Here is a 13,403-nt window from a genome sequence, read left to right as displayed (position 1 = left end):
CTGTGCCTGGGTGAGCCCTCTGAATGATGTCAGGGATGGAGGATGGAATTGGGTAGAAGAATGAAGAACTGAGGCTGTAGGAGGGGCCGAGATCATAGGAAAGGTGTGAGGGCTAAGTCTTGGGACTTACCCCCACTCTTTTCAAATGAAATTCCAGACTCCTAATCATGGCCTGAATGCCTTGGCCACCTCTCCCACCATATTTCCTACCCTTCTTCCCTTCACTCACAGTGAAGCCCCCCTGGCCTCCTTCCTCAAACTTATCAAGCTCTTTCCTGCCTCAGGACCTTTGTTCTTACTTTTTTTTCTCAGAGGGAACTTCTGAACCACTCAAGCTAAAGTTCTCCCCTCTTTCATTCTTTTTCACAGCTACTTATATTTTTCCTTCACAGTACTTAATTCATTTTTTTATCTGTGCATTATTTGTTTATCACTTTAGAAGGTGAATTTCATGAGAAACTGGTATCTGTCTTGCTCATGCCACATCCCCAGCGTCTAGCACACTGTCTGGCTCATGGCAAGTGATCAACAGCTGTGAACTGAATAAATGTGAATAAAGATAGGGGAAAAGGAGCCACAAGAGCTGAAAAGACATTATCCAAAAGCTAAGTGAAGGCCTCATTTCCTGGAAGACGGCCTCACAGAAACCTTGGAATCATCTTGTCTAACCTTCTCAGTCCACAAGTGGGGAAACCAAGACCCATAATGGAGAAAGAACCAGGCTGTCGGCACCCAGAGAGCCATTTCTGTGGACTCCCAGCCCATTGGGGTCAAATGCCACAGACCTGTCTGACAGATGAGGCTCAGAAAAGGTCATGGCCACCTCCCTGAGCCCATCACTATATGTCTGCAGCTGCCACCACCCCATCCCACAGGGGAGGAGATTGTCTCTTTGGGGGCAGAGGTGCCAGTCAGCTGATGAACTGTGCAAGGAGGGCTGGGGAGGGTGGGGAGGCCCATCCTGGGTAGCAGCTATTCTGAGGCAGCTCAGGGATAAAAGCAGGTACCAAAATAATTCAACCTTCTAACACTTGTTCCAGACCTCACACCTCTGCCCTACCAGAGGTGAGGCTAACACTTGAATTCCTCTCAGTAACACACACACAAGCTTTTAGCAGGGCCTGCAGGGAACAGGGTGATCATCAGACTCAGCCCTGTCCACCGGGGGCTCACAGTCTGATGGAAAAGGCAGGCTAGGGACCAGTCAGGTTGCTGAGTGATGGTGCCTAGGTCTGAGGGAACTAAAGGTAGGGAAGATCCCGAGAGGAAAGGATTAACCCGATGGACATACAGAAGTTAGCCAGTCCAGGAGGTGACAGGAACAGAAGTAACTGCCAGTGCAAAGAGAGGGAGGCTGACAAGTTCCAAGAATAGTCTGCAGTTTTAGTGGGTGGGAGCATCATGAAATTGAAATGAGAGGGGCAGAAGAGGCGGCATGGGGGCGAAGGGAGTGTCCGAATTATGCAGGAACTTGGATATCAAGAGAAGAGCTCGGGCTATCTTTGGTGCACAAAGGCAAGACTTGGGAGGTTTTAACCAAGAGGACGTCATGATCAGTCTTGCAAGATAGAAACTGCCCTATACCTGCCCTGGAGCCGTTGCCCAGGCAAGCGGGGTGGAGGGAGGCAGATCGAAGGGAGAAAACAGTTTATTCTGGACGGGCAGCTCTGCAAAGGGCCCCTGTAAGAGGCATGAATTGGGTCTCAGTCTCTAGAGGGCTAGTACCGTCACTTCTTCGACTGCTGCGCCACACCACTCCCGGGGTCCAACTTTCGTTCACTTGTTCCGGAACTCGAAGTTTGAGCAGAAAAAAACGTGCTGCTGGAACCCCAACCCTAGACGAGAGGCCTGAGCAGCAGACTTCAACTCCCAAAACGCTTCGCTCTCCAGCTCTGAACGTCGCGCATGCTTCTTTCCAAGAAAGGCGGGCCGGCTTGCCGACTGGTAGAACTCGCCAGCCGGGTGAAGTGCGGGAAACCTAGGGACCGCCATCTTACCTTGGGTCAAACCAATTATACACTTAGTGGGAGGTTCGTGTTCTCTCTCTCGTCAGTTCGTACAGGTACTGAAATAAAATGCGCTTAGTTACTGCAAGTCTCCTTATTATGCTTTACGTTGAGAACTTGTTCCATTTTGCGCCCCAGTCCGGAACTGAACTCCGAGGAACAATGACACATCCCAGCATGGCACCGCACTCTGCGAGATTCCGCTGGGGGAGGAGTCGGAAGCGGTCCCGCCCCGCCTCCCGGTCGGAGGGGGGTTCCGCTTCCGGCAACGGCGGCTGCAGCCTCGCTCTGGTCCCTGCGGCTGGCGGCCGAGCCGTGTGTCTCCTGCTCCGCCGCCGCCATATTGTCTGTGTGAAGAGAGGGGAGAGCGGCCGCCGCCGCTGCAGCTTCCACCACAGGTACCGTGGGAGCCGCCAGGCGAGGTCGTTGGGGGGTGCGGGTGGGCCCAGGATGGGGCAGTGGGGCGCGGCCGCCTCTAACGCTTCCAGCAGACTCCCGAGCGGCCCTTCGCCTTCCCCTGCCCCCCCCAACACACACTAGCCGAGGCTCCTGCAGCCCATCGGGGAGGCCCTGGGCCACCCCCCAGGGCGAGGAGTGAGGCTTGGGGGCAGAGGCTGATAGGAGGGTGGGAACTGGCTCTCCAGAGTCCAGCTTGTTGCGGGGGAGAGGGCTGGGCTGGGGCGGGGACTAGGGGGCAAGTTGGAGGAGGGGGTCGCCAGAGGGGGAAGCGAGCTGGAGGGGTGGGGCCGCCGGGGGGGGATGCTGGGGGAGGGTGCCTAGGGGAGTGGTGCCCGCAGTGTAGGCTGGGGTGGACCCTCCCGCGGAGCAGAGCAGCTGTAGTGGGGGCCTTCTAAGGTCCCTCTAGGCGAAATTGGGCTTCCCACCTGCACACTGGGGTGCAAGGTGAAGGGGACCCGGGGCGAGGTCGCTGAGGATAAAGGGGAAGGGACCATGAAGTGGGGCAGAACGGGTGGAGTTGGAGTTAAGGGTTAGTTGGGAGCCTGGATGGAAGAGGAGAGGTATGTAGAATGAAAGGTTGGCTAAGAGTGTGCATGTTAGTTTGTGACCTTTGAAGAGTAGGACTTTTGTTTTTGTTTTTCGGTTTTTGTTTATATTTTTGCAGCGTTGGAACATTTCTAGCCTTGGCAGGTGATGGGTGGAGCTTATGTAGTTTGTTTTTGGGAAGGAAGGGTCAGGAGAAGTTGCTTCTCGGCTGTTGCTATTGTGGGAAGGAAAGAGTTCTGGAAAGGAGGTAGCAAATTAATTGAGGAAGACCTGATTACCTTTCAGCTGCTAACTTCTATTGAGAAGTGGGTGTGAGGAGAGGAAATGAAAAGAAAGCTAGAAAGGGAAGATTTTTCTAAGAGTTGGAAGACCCCATTCCATCTAAGGAGTGGCAGTAAATATCTGGATTATCAAATATAAGTGCCACTGTTATTTAGCTGTGTGACCTAACTTCTGTAAACCTCAGTTTTCCTATCTGTAAAATGGGGGTGATAATATTTCCTAGATGGTAAGTTTATGGTGAGGAGTAAATAAGATAATTTGTGTCAAGTGCTTACCACAGTGCCTGGTAGGTAGTAAGTGCTCCATAGACCTTACCTGTCACTTTTATTAAAGGGACTAGGTGGTATATATGGGGTTCCTTCAATCTAGGTAAAGTTTATGGTCAATAATCTGACAATAGGCAAGGCTTCAGAAAATTATATTTGTAGTTGTTGAGGTGTTTTTCTTTTGTTGTAAGTCAGTTGGCTTAACTGGCTTGGTGGACCTTGAGCTGAAAGACCAGGACCAATACTAGTTCTGCCTCGTGTCGTTTTTAAAAGTTCATCAGCAGCTTTACCTGGGCAGTTGTATCCTTCTGTGACTTTGAAATACTTGCCTTTCATTTGCTATTGGGGGACGGTGTATGACTTGAAGAAAGAATGAAAATATTTGAAGTTTGCTTAGATTGGTTTATCAGCTGATTACAAAATTAGGTCACCCTAATTTTGACCAAGTTTGGGTAACTTTTGTTTGAAGACCAAGTTTTGGGTAACTTTTGTTTAAATGCAAAAACCAAACATGCCTAGTTATATCCTGTTATATGGAATACAGTAGAGAAGAGGCGCACACATTTAAGGGGGAGCAATAGGTTAGTTTCTACCTAATGGGTTAATTGCCTAGCTGTTTGGGGATGAAACAAGTTGCTTCTTTTTTACAGTGTATTTTTGGTTCTTTTGCTTAGCCACAGTCTTCCAGGGTGAGAGTCCTTGATTTTACCATTGTCTCTGTCTCTGAACATATAGCTTTACTTCACATACTCTTTTGGAGAAAGGAGAAGTTTTCTTTGGTAACTAAGTTTAAAACTTTACATAGGATTTGGGTTTGTAGTAGGCACAGTGACCACCACCCCCCCCGCAAGATGTCTAAACTCTAATTCCCAGAATCTGTAAATATGTTACTTGGTAAAAGGGACTTTGCAGATGTAGTTAAATATCTTAAAATAGGAAGATCATCCTGGATTTAGTGGGTAGGCCCAATCTAATCACGTGAGCCCTTAAAAGCAGAGAACTTTCTCCAGCTGGGAGTCGAGAGAGATGGGGCAGAAGGGGAAATCAGAATCGAATCATGAGAGGGACTCCATTTGCTGTTGCTAGAGGGGGCCACGTGGAAAGCATGAGAAGGAATGCGGGGAGCCTCTAGTAGCAAAGACCAGCCCCAGCTGACAGCCAGCAAGGAAATGGAGACCTCAGTCCTACAACCACGAGGAACTGAATTTGGCCAACAACCTGAATGAGCTTGAAAGTGGATTCTTCCCCAGTTTCCAGCAAGGATAACACCTTGATTTTGGCCTTGTGAGACCCTAAGCAGAAGACCTAGCCAAGCCCACCCAACTTCTGACCTACAGAAACTGTGAGACAATAAATTTCTATTGTTTTAAAGCCACTACGTTTGTGGTTTTGTTACGGCAGCAGTAGAACACTAGTGTAGATTTTGGTACCAAGAGTGGGGTACTATTACCTAAAAATGTGAAAGCGGCAGTAGAAGAGGCCAGCAAATTTTTGAGGAGCATAATAGAAAAGACCTAGAACAGATCATTAGTAGAAGTAGTGAGGGCTGAGGTGGAAGTGAGGTGTGCATTGGAAACTGGAGGAAAGAGGATCTTTGTTACATAGTGGCAAATAAGCTTAGAATTGTGTCCTGTGGTCAGGTGGAAAAGAAAACTTATAAGTGATGAACTTGGATATTTAGCTGAGATTTCCAAGCGAAGTATTGAAGGTACAGCCTGGTTTATTTGTGGGGTATGAGTCTCAGTGAGCTCATGTGAAATTCATGTGAAGCCCACTAGGTTCTTGAGCGTTTTATACTAGCAAAAACAGTGCCAGCTTGGATTGGAAAACACGAAGTAGTAAATTAAAGAGAGCTCTCAACCCCCCCCCCCAACCCCCAACCCCAGTTTTACTGGTAGGAAGCAGGCTGGTAAAAAAAACTACTTAGATGTGAATGTGCTCCTTTTCATTAAAAAAGAAGAATGACTCAGAGGGTGGAACCAAGAGCCCAAAGAGGTGGAGTCTGAAGGCCGCAGAAGAGTTTTCCCTGGCTTTGAAATGGAATGGAGTTTGCCCACATTTTGAAACTGCTTTGGACCAATGGATCTGCTTTTTCTTATATTTTACGTACTTTCTTTTATATTTTCCCTGTTTGAACTAGAATGTCTATAAGTTGCCTTATGCTGGTCTCACCATTGTATGTTGGGAACAGATAACTTTTTTTTTTTTTCCTAGGAATTGTGCTCCAGAGGTTGCACTTAATGTATTACAACCAGAGCTTCATCCACATTTGATTTAGATGGTGAGATTTGGGAGTTTTGAATTGATGAGCTTTAGATGAGATTTTTGGACTTTGAGTTGATGCTTTAACGGAATGAGACCTTAGGATAGAATGGATATATTTGCATTTGGGAGAGATATGAGTCTTTGGAGCCCATAGGGTGGACTGTGTTAGGTAGAATGACCCCCCAAAGATGTGCCCTAACCTCTGGAATCTGAATTTGTTACTGTTTTGTGGCAAAAGGGACTTTGCAGATGTAACTGTGGTTTAAGGATCCTAAGATAGGATCCTTATCTTATCCTTATCCTGGATTTTCTGGGTAGGTCCAGTCTATGCACATGAAAGCAGAGAACTTTATCCAGCTGGAGTTAGATTTGAAGCAGGAGAGGGACTCACCCTGCCATTACTGGAGGGGACCACGTGGAAAGCACAAGAAGGAATGCTGGCAGCCCCAGCTGACAGCCAGCAAGGAAATGGGGACCTCAGCCCTACATCCGCAAGGAACCACATTCAGCCAACAATCCGAATGAGCTTGAAAGCAGATTCCCCACCCCAGAACTTCCACCAAGGAACACAGCCCTATGGACACCTTGATTTTTGGCCTTGCAGGACCATAAGTAGAGGATCCAGCCAAGCCTACCTCACTTCTAGCCTTTAGAAACTGTAACATAATAAATTGTGTTGTTTTATGTTTGCGGTAGTTTGTTACAGCAACAATAGAAAACCAATTAGAAAATTTAAAAATTCTAAGAAAAAGAAAACTAATTCGAGGGGTTTTGCTGATTTTATTTAAGAATCTTTGGGGGATTATTTTCTAGAGAACAAAGGCAGCAAAGATTATTCTGTAGTGATTTGGTTCTGGAAGACTTCACAGAATAATGGTGTTGAGAGGAACCTAGGCCTCTTCCCTAGATGTTTAAGCATCCTGTTACTGTCATTAGATGCAATTTGAAGGGGCTAAATGACCAGCTCAGTAAAACGTAGATTCTAGAGCTCTAGGCCATTCTGGTAGAACTTCTATAAATTGATAATTCTTCCATGCCTATAATAAACGTCTTGGATAATTCCTTCATTCATCTTTATCGGCTGAATAAGGCATTGAGTTTATTTGACAACCCTTTGTAGACTTAATTCCTATTTTTTAGAAGAGATGGAAATGAGTGATTATTTTTTATGAATGGATAACCACTACTATATACAGTAGTCTGTCTGGTCTTTCATACCTCCCACCCCAACCCAAAGTTGTCGTAAGGTCTTTTCTCCCTGTCGTTGTCATTTGAGGTTAGTAAGATTTGGGTGTATAACTAAATCACTTTGCTGTACACCTGAAACTATTACAATATTGTAAATCAACTATACTACAATTTCTAAAAAAGCCAATACAGTTTAAAAAAAAGAATAAAGTTTGGTGATCATAATTGCAGAATAGAGTTCTAGCTTTTAAGAAAGGCTTTTTTGTTGTTTATCTGTATGCTATTGATTAGATTCATAAAACGTGGACTCTCAACTTTAGTGAAGGGAACTTCAGAGGATGGAGGAAATAAGGCAGTTTCTCTTTGAGTTAGTTACCTGAATAGAAGGATGATTACAGAATTAGAGCATTTCAGGGTACGAAGGACTTTTGTGATTATCTGTTTGACTTTTAGGTTTAGAGTAAAAGAAATTGGGCCACATGAAGGTTAAGTGACTAAACCAAGTATCTCAGCCCTACAGCTGGCCTAGAATCCTGGTCCAGGCAATGGGGATTCATGGCTTTTAAACTATATTCCCTGTGTACCCCTGCCTTGTCCTTTTTTTAGATTTTACCTTAGGTTATCTCTCTCTGCCTCAGTTTCCTCATGAGGGTCATTGTGAAGATTAGTTGAGATAATGCACGTAACACATTTAGCATAGTACCTAACACAGTTAAATGCCCAAAAGATGTTCACTGTTATAACATTTATGATAATTGTTTTGACAACTGTATGACAGCTTTTACGTAAATATTACAGTACAATTTGTACAAGTTCAGAAACTGAGAATGATATGATTTGGCATTGGATTAGGTAAGGAATTAGCATTTTAAGGTAATGCTTGTGATACTTGGTTTAAAATGAGAAACCGGATTTGATCGTCGGTCTATCACAATTCATTGGGTGACTTGGGCCAAGTTTGTTTCACAAGGGTGTTAGTGTGTTCATACACCTAAATTTCTTTGAACTCTTAAGATGGATAATTTCAAAGGTAGTACTATATCATTTAGTTGTTTCTTATGAGGGAGAAATCTAGGCCAGCTAGCTTTTCAAATGAAGAAATTCCTCTAGGATTATTAAGAAAAGGAACTGCTGTCATTTGTCACTGTAACAAATATTTACATTGGGTTATAGACAACTGGTAGTTTTTCTTAAATATTTGGTATGATCCAGGGTAGATTGCAGCTGACCAATTTGTTGAGCAAACTTTTTTTCCTTTACATTATAGAAATCAGACTGAGTTTTTTTAAAAGTTTAAGGTGAAAGAATTAACAGTATCATACTAGGAGTGAGATTTCACTGGTTTCTACAAATTCTGTGTCTCTCAGCCTTGGACATAAGTGTACTTAGCAATGGTTACTGTGGTGGGCAAGCTTTTTTTACATTAATGGTGATAGTGTTTTCTTGCATAGGTTTCTTGGTTTTAGGGTTAAATACCAGGGTACACTTAGAATAATGTTTTATAATTTTATGTGTCACATCTTAAATGCCTTTATATTGGCCACTTTTTTCTTTTCATACTTTCTGGTCTTGTGGATTTTCTGACAGGTTTTTATTAGCTGAAACATTTTAATCTGCTTGGAAAAGTGAACACTTGAAATTTTTCTGAAGTTATGACTAATGCACTAATGGGCATTTCTCAATTTAGCTAGCTCATTAATATTATATAATTTTTAAGAAAGCAACCTTGTTAAAAATGAATGTGTAACTTATTTTCCTAAAAATTTAATCATGTCATATCAGAAAGTACAAACTAGCCATTTGGCTTTATTGAATTTATAACCAGTTTTAAACAATGTTACTCTTTCAACAAGCCCTGAGTTCTTGCTACATTTCAGGTAGGTGCTGTGCTGAAGCTAAATTATCCCTGACATCAAATTTAGCCCTGAGGCTAAATTATCCCTGACATTGTAAATTTGTCCAGTGACATTTTGTAATAATGCATCATTCCATAACTTAGTAGCTTTCTGGAGTGTTTTCTTATGAAAACTCCTTTGGCTTTGTATCTTAGGTATAGTTTCTGAAACAGCTGCAGAAATTTGGTGGGCAGTGGGTTGAGAATTCCTCATTCTGAATGGAATCCTTTAACAGATTACTGGGAGGACTGGGGGAAGGAGGCAGCAGGATAGTTGGAAAGAGCTCCAGCTTTGGAGTGAGACAGACCAAGTTTGGGTTAAGTAACCAAGGTTACTTAACTTACTCTTAAGCCTGGATTTTGTCATCTCTGCAGTTAGGATAACAACTACCTTGGGCACAACTTTTTTTTTTTTTTTTTTTTTTTTTGTGAGGTACGCGGGCCTCTCACTGTTGTGGCCTCTCCCGTAGGCTCCGGATGTGCAGGCTCAGTGGCCATGGCTCACGGGCCCAGCCGCTCCGTGGCATGTGGGATCTTCCCAGACCAGGGCATGAACCCGTGTCCCCTGCATCAGCAGGCGGACTCTCAACCACTGCGCCACCAGGGAAGCCCAGCACAACTTATTTATTAGCCTTCTGTTTCTTCATCTGTAAAATGGGGGTCAGTACTTACCTCAGAATATTCTTGTGAGGATTAATAGCTAAAGTGCCAGCTAATGTTATCTCAGGGTAACTCTGAGTATTAAAGGAGATAATTTATAAAATGCCAGGTGCCTTTCCTTTCCCTGTCAGTGAAGACAGTGTGTTCATTGCCAGTGCTGCTGTACTTCTGTTTCTGGTGTGGCCTGCTGGGTGGGTGAGGTACTGAATTGCTGCTGCTTAGGGGTGGGTCAGTATGTAACTCATGCCCAGTGTAGATTGCCTCAGTTACTCACCTTCAGTGTGCATTGCCAAAGTGGTTATCTGGTCTTGGTGAATCTAGGGTTCTCTTGCTTCTAGATAGAGAAGTGAATCTTCCCATCGCAGACTTGGGGAAAGTTCAAGCTTTGCTCACCTGTAGACTTGTGAACCTGGGATCAGAGGCCTTATTCCCAGTGGTTCTTTGATCACAGTTTGGGAATTAGCTTTTGTGTGTTTGGAGGAGAACTTTTTCCTGCATTAACATGTTCTGTGTCTTGCTCTCTCAGGTAATCCACTAACGTGCTTTCTTTGCTCTGTATTCTTAAATCATACATACACTCCTTAGGCAGAGCAGGAACCTGTCTTTATCAGTACTTTACAGTACTCTGTATTTATGACTCTATAGAATGAATACAAATAGCCATCTGCCTTGGGAGTTGTTCTTCCATCTTTTCAAACGTGATTTTGTATACCACTGTGACCTGGTGGCCAGCCCATTCAGATAGGAGAATAATGAAGACTCCAGATTGTTGAAACTCATATCCCTCACCCCTCACCTTGCCTCCAAATTTAAAGCAATCCATTTCATTGTCATATTACAAATGTAAGCCGTTGTTGAATCAGTGTGCAGAATTGGGGAATTAGTGTTGAATTAGTGAAAATAACCTATTTAGGCTTTGAAACCTAACATTTGACTTGGGTTCAAATCTGGCCTCTGCCACTTAGTATCCTTGTGACTTTTGGCAGGTTATTTAACCTCTTAATCTATGTTTATTTCTAAAAAGAGAATCTACATCTCATACCACATCTAGTTTATAAGAGGCATTCAAATGATAGTTATTACATACATAGATGGACTCTACTTTAGATTACTGTAGGTCGCAAATGAATCTTTTTTTTTTCCAGAGGGTTGTGGCCAGTGGAATAAAGCTTCAGATTGTGACTTTATTTCGCTCGTGTTGCCTGGTAAAAAGATACACAGATGATAGCTTCTTTGCCCATCATTTATTATATTTTGTATTATTGGAGGCTACTGTACTTCAAACTTATGTCAAGTGTTTGAGATACAACTGTTAATTCAAATCAAACCAAACTGCTTGGGTTTTTTTGTTTTTTGTTTTATTGAAGTGTAGTTGATTTACAGTGTTTCAGGTGTACAGTAAAGTGATTCAGAGATATATATATAATATATATTATTTATATATATATAATTTTTTTTCATATTCTTTACCATGCTTAGGTTTTCTTATAATTCTTCCCTTCGCTGGAAGACCTCCCACTGTTGCTATGTTATTTATGTAACACTGACACTTTGATTCCTTTTCTGGCTTAAAGGTGGAGAAATGAAATTCACACAGAAGGCCCAAATGCTAATTTTTTTTGTGATTCCATACTTGCTGGTTTGTTTTATGGAAATGCCTGAGTGTATTGCCTTTAAAGCAAGAATCCTGTGAGTTTTGCAGATGGGAATAAAAATAAGGCCCAGTGATATATTAAGATTATAATGTCTTGAAATCCTGCAGGGTTATGCAAGCAGTAACTTGATAACTTCATGAAGTTATCGGGTGTTATTGTGAATATTTATATTCTGAATTCAGACCCTTAACAGGGCCCGAATAAACTGATACTCTTGGCTTTGAACAGGTAGTTTTCTTGCTTATTCAATGTGCACTTGGAGTCTTGGGATTTGAGGGTTGGAGTGGGTATGGGGAACTGTCAAGGAGCTATTTGTTAACCTTTTTGGCCTGTTTATTTTTCCCCGATTAAAAAAAAAAACATTATATGGCGTTAGTTTGATAAAGTAGAGAAAAAAGAGATAGCTTCATTTAATCTTACATTCATTTTCCCGACTAATCTATTTCCTTTTGATTTATTTCAAGCTATAGGGTTAGGAGGTTTAGGTTGTTTTTGTTTTCTTGTGCCAATGACCTCCAAATAGATGATCTCCCAGAAGGAATGGTAGTATATTAGTGAACTGTACTTGAAAACCGCAAAAGGTGATTGCTTATCTCTTGAAATAAAGGGGAGCTATGAAATAAAGGGGAGCTATGAAATAATAGTAATAGTTTTCTCAGCCTACTTGCATGGATTTTGACTATTGAGCTTACGATCTCTTTAGGTTAATTAAATCAGAATTTTTCAGCCAATGGACTATATCAGGGAGAGTTACAGAAGTGCTGAGATTCTGGTCCCCTCAGCCTTCTGGCCATTTGTGCAGGGTACAGGGCCTCCAAGCCAGTGATCTTAGGTCCAAAGGTCTTGATCCTTTATCCAAGTCTGCCATATAAATATTTTCTCTTTGTGTTTTGACTTTTTAAAAGCTGTAAGCCCTAATTCAGAAAGTTCAGTAATTGAGTATCTTAACAGTTTTAAGACTCTAGGGGATTCCAGTCTTAAAGTAGTCTTGGCTTTAAGTTTAGAAAAAACCATTTTAAAATCTCTGACCCTGAAGCAATTCTCTTTCCATGTATATTTCAGGGGATATACTTTATTTATTTATTTATTTATTTATTAAGTTTATTTATTTTATTTATTTATTTTTGGCTGTGTTGGGTCTTCACTGCTGTGCGCGGGCTTTCCCTAGTTGCGGTGCGCGAGGGCTACTCTTCGTTGCGGTGCAGTCTTCTCACTGTGGTGGCTTCCCTTGTTGTGGAGCACAGGCTCTAGGCACACAGGCTTCAGTAGTTGCAGCATGTGGGCTTCAGTAGCTGTGGCTCGCAGGCTCTAGAACGCAGGCTCAGTAGTTGTGGCGCAAGGGCTTGGTTGCTTCGCGGCATGTGGGATCTTCCTGGACCAGGGCTCGAACCCGTGTCCCCTGCATTGGCAGGTGGACTCTTAACCACTGCGCCACCAGAGAAGCCTCGGGATATACTTCAAAGTGTAAGATTAAACAATTAAAGTTTGGACACTTGTAAAGAAATTCAATTTCTTATTTTTTTAAGCAGTAATGGAAGGCAAAACTGAAGTTCCCTTGTGTAAAACTGGTGTCCTCCCCTGACTCTGAATGCCACTGTATCTTTTCTGAAGCTGACATTTTGTTAATCATTCATCAAGCATGGGTCTCATGCTGGAACATAAATAAATTGAAGCCTAGGATACATTGTCTTCCCCTCTTCCTTCAGGAAAAAATGGGATATGCGTAACTTGAGAAATTTAATTGTTTAGTATTTATGTAAATTATCAAGTTAACCTTTTTTTTTTTTTTTTTTTTTTTTGCTGCTCGCCTTGAGTGATCTTAGTTCCCTGACCAGGGATCGAACCCGTGCCCTCTGCAGTGGAAGCACGGAGTCCTAACCACTGGACTGCCAGGGAATTCCCATCAAGTTAACCTTTTAAAATTTACATTTTGCAATGTGAAAAGTGTACCTTTCCTTTTGTCTAATTCAGCGATTCTTAGTTTTCCTGGGGTTTACAGATTTCTCTGAGCCTGTAATGAAAGCTCCTGATCTTTTCTTCAAAAAAATGTACCTGTACAATGCTACTTTGTATATACTTTAGGGAGTTAATGGACCTCTGATCTCATTGATAAACTCCATTTTGAAATAATTTGTATGGTCCAAATAGCAGTTTCCCCTTTTTATTATTTTTAATACAGTAA

The 13,403-nt window shown here is 42.7% G+C and overlaps 1 protein-coding gene across 6 annotated transcripts in view; it reads left to right on the top strand.

Moving 5' to 3' along the window:
- Positions 1 to 2,251: 2,251 nt before the first annotated feature.
- Positions 2,252 to 13,403, top strand: part of CSNK2A1 (casein kinase 2 alpha 1) — a 55,735-nt gene continuing 44,583 nt past the window's right edge. For 3 of the 6 annotated variants that reach the window (XM_082645071.1, XM_082645072.1, XM_082645073.1), the window contains exon 1: positions 2,261 to 2,404. The gene's annotated coding sequence lies outside the window, so the exon portion shown is untranslated. Of the gene's footprint in view, positions 2,405 to 4,645; positions 4,902 to 6,151; positions 6,483 to 13,403 lie in introns of those variants that run through there. The other 3 variants (XM_082645075.1, XM_082645077.1, XM_082645074.1) reach the window with 3 other exon arrangements.

This window comes from Mesoplodon mirus, assembly GCF_964341445.2.
Source record: "Mesoplodon mirus genome assembly, chromosome: 15".
NCBI classification, from domain to species: domain Eukaryota; kingdom Metazoa; phylum Chordata; class Mammalia; order Artiodactyla; family Ziphiidae; genus Mesoplodon; species Mesoplodon mirus.
Note: the sequence above shows the minus strand (reverse complement) of the source record. Positions and strands in the feature narration are given on the sequence as shown.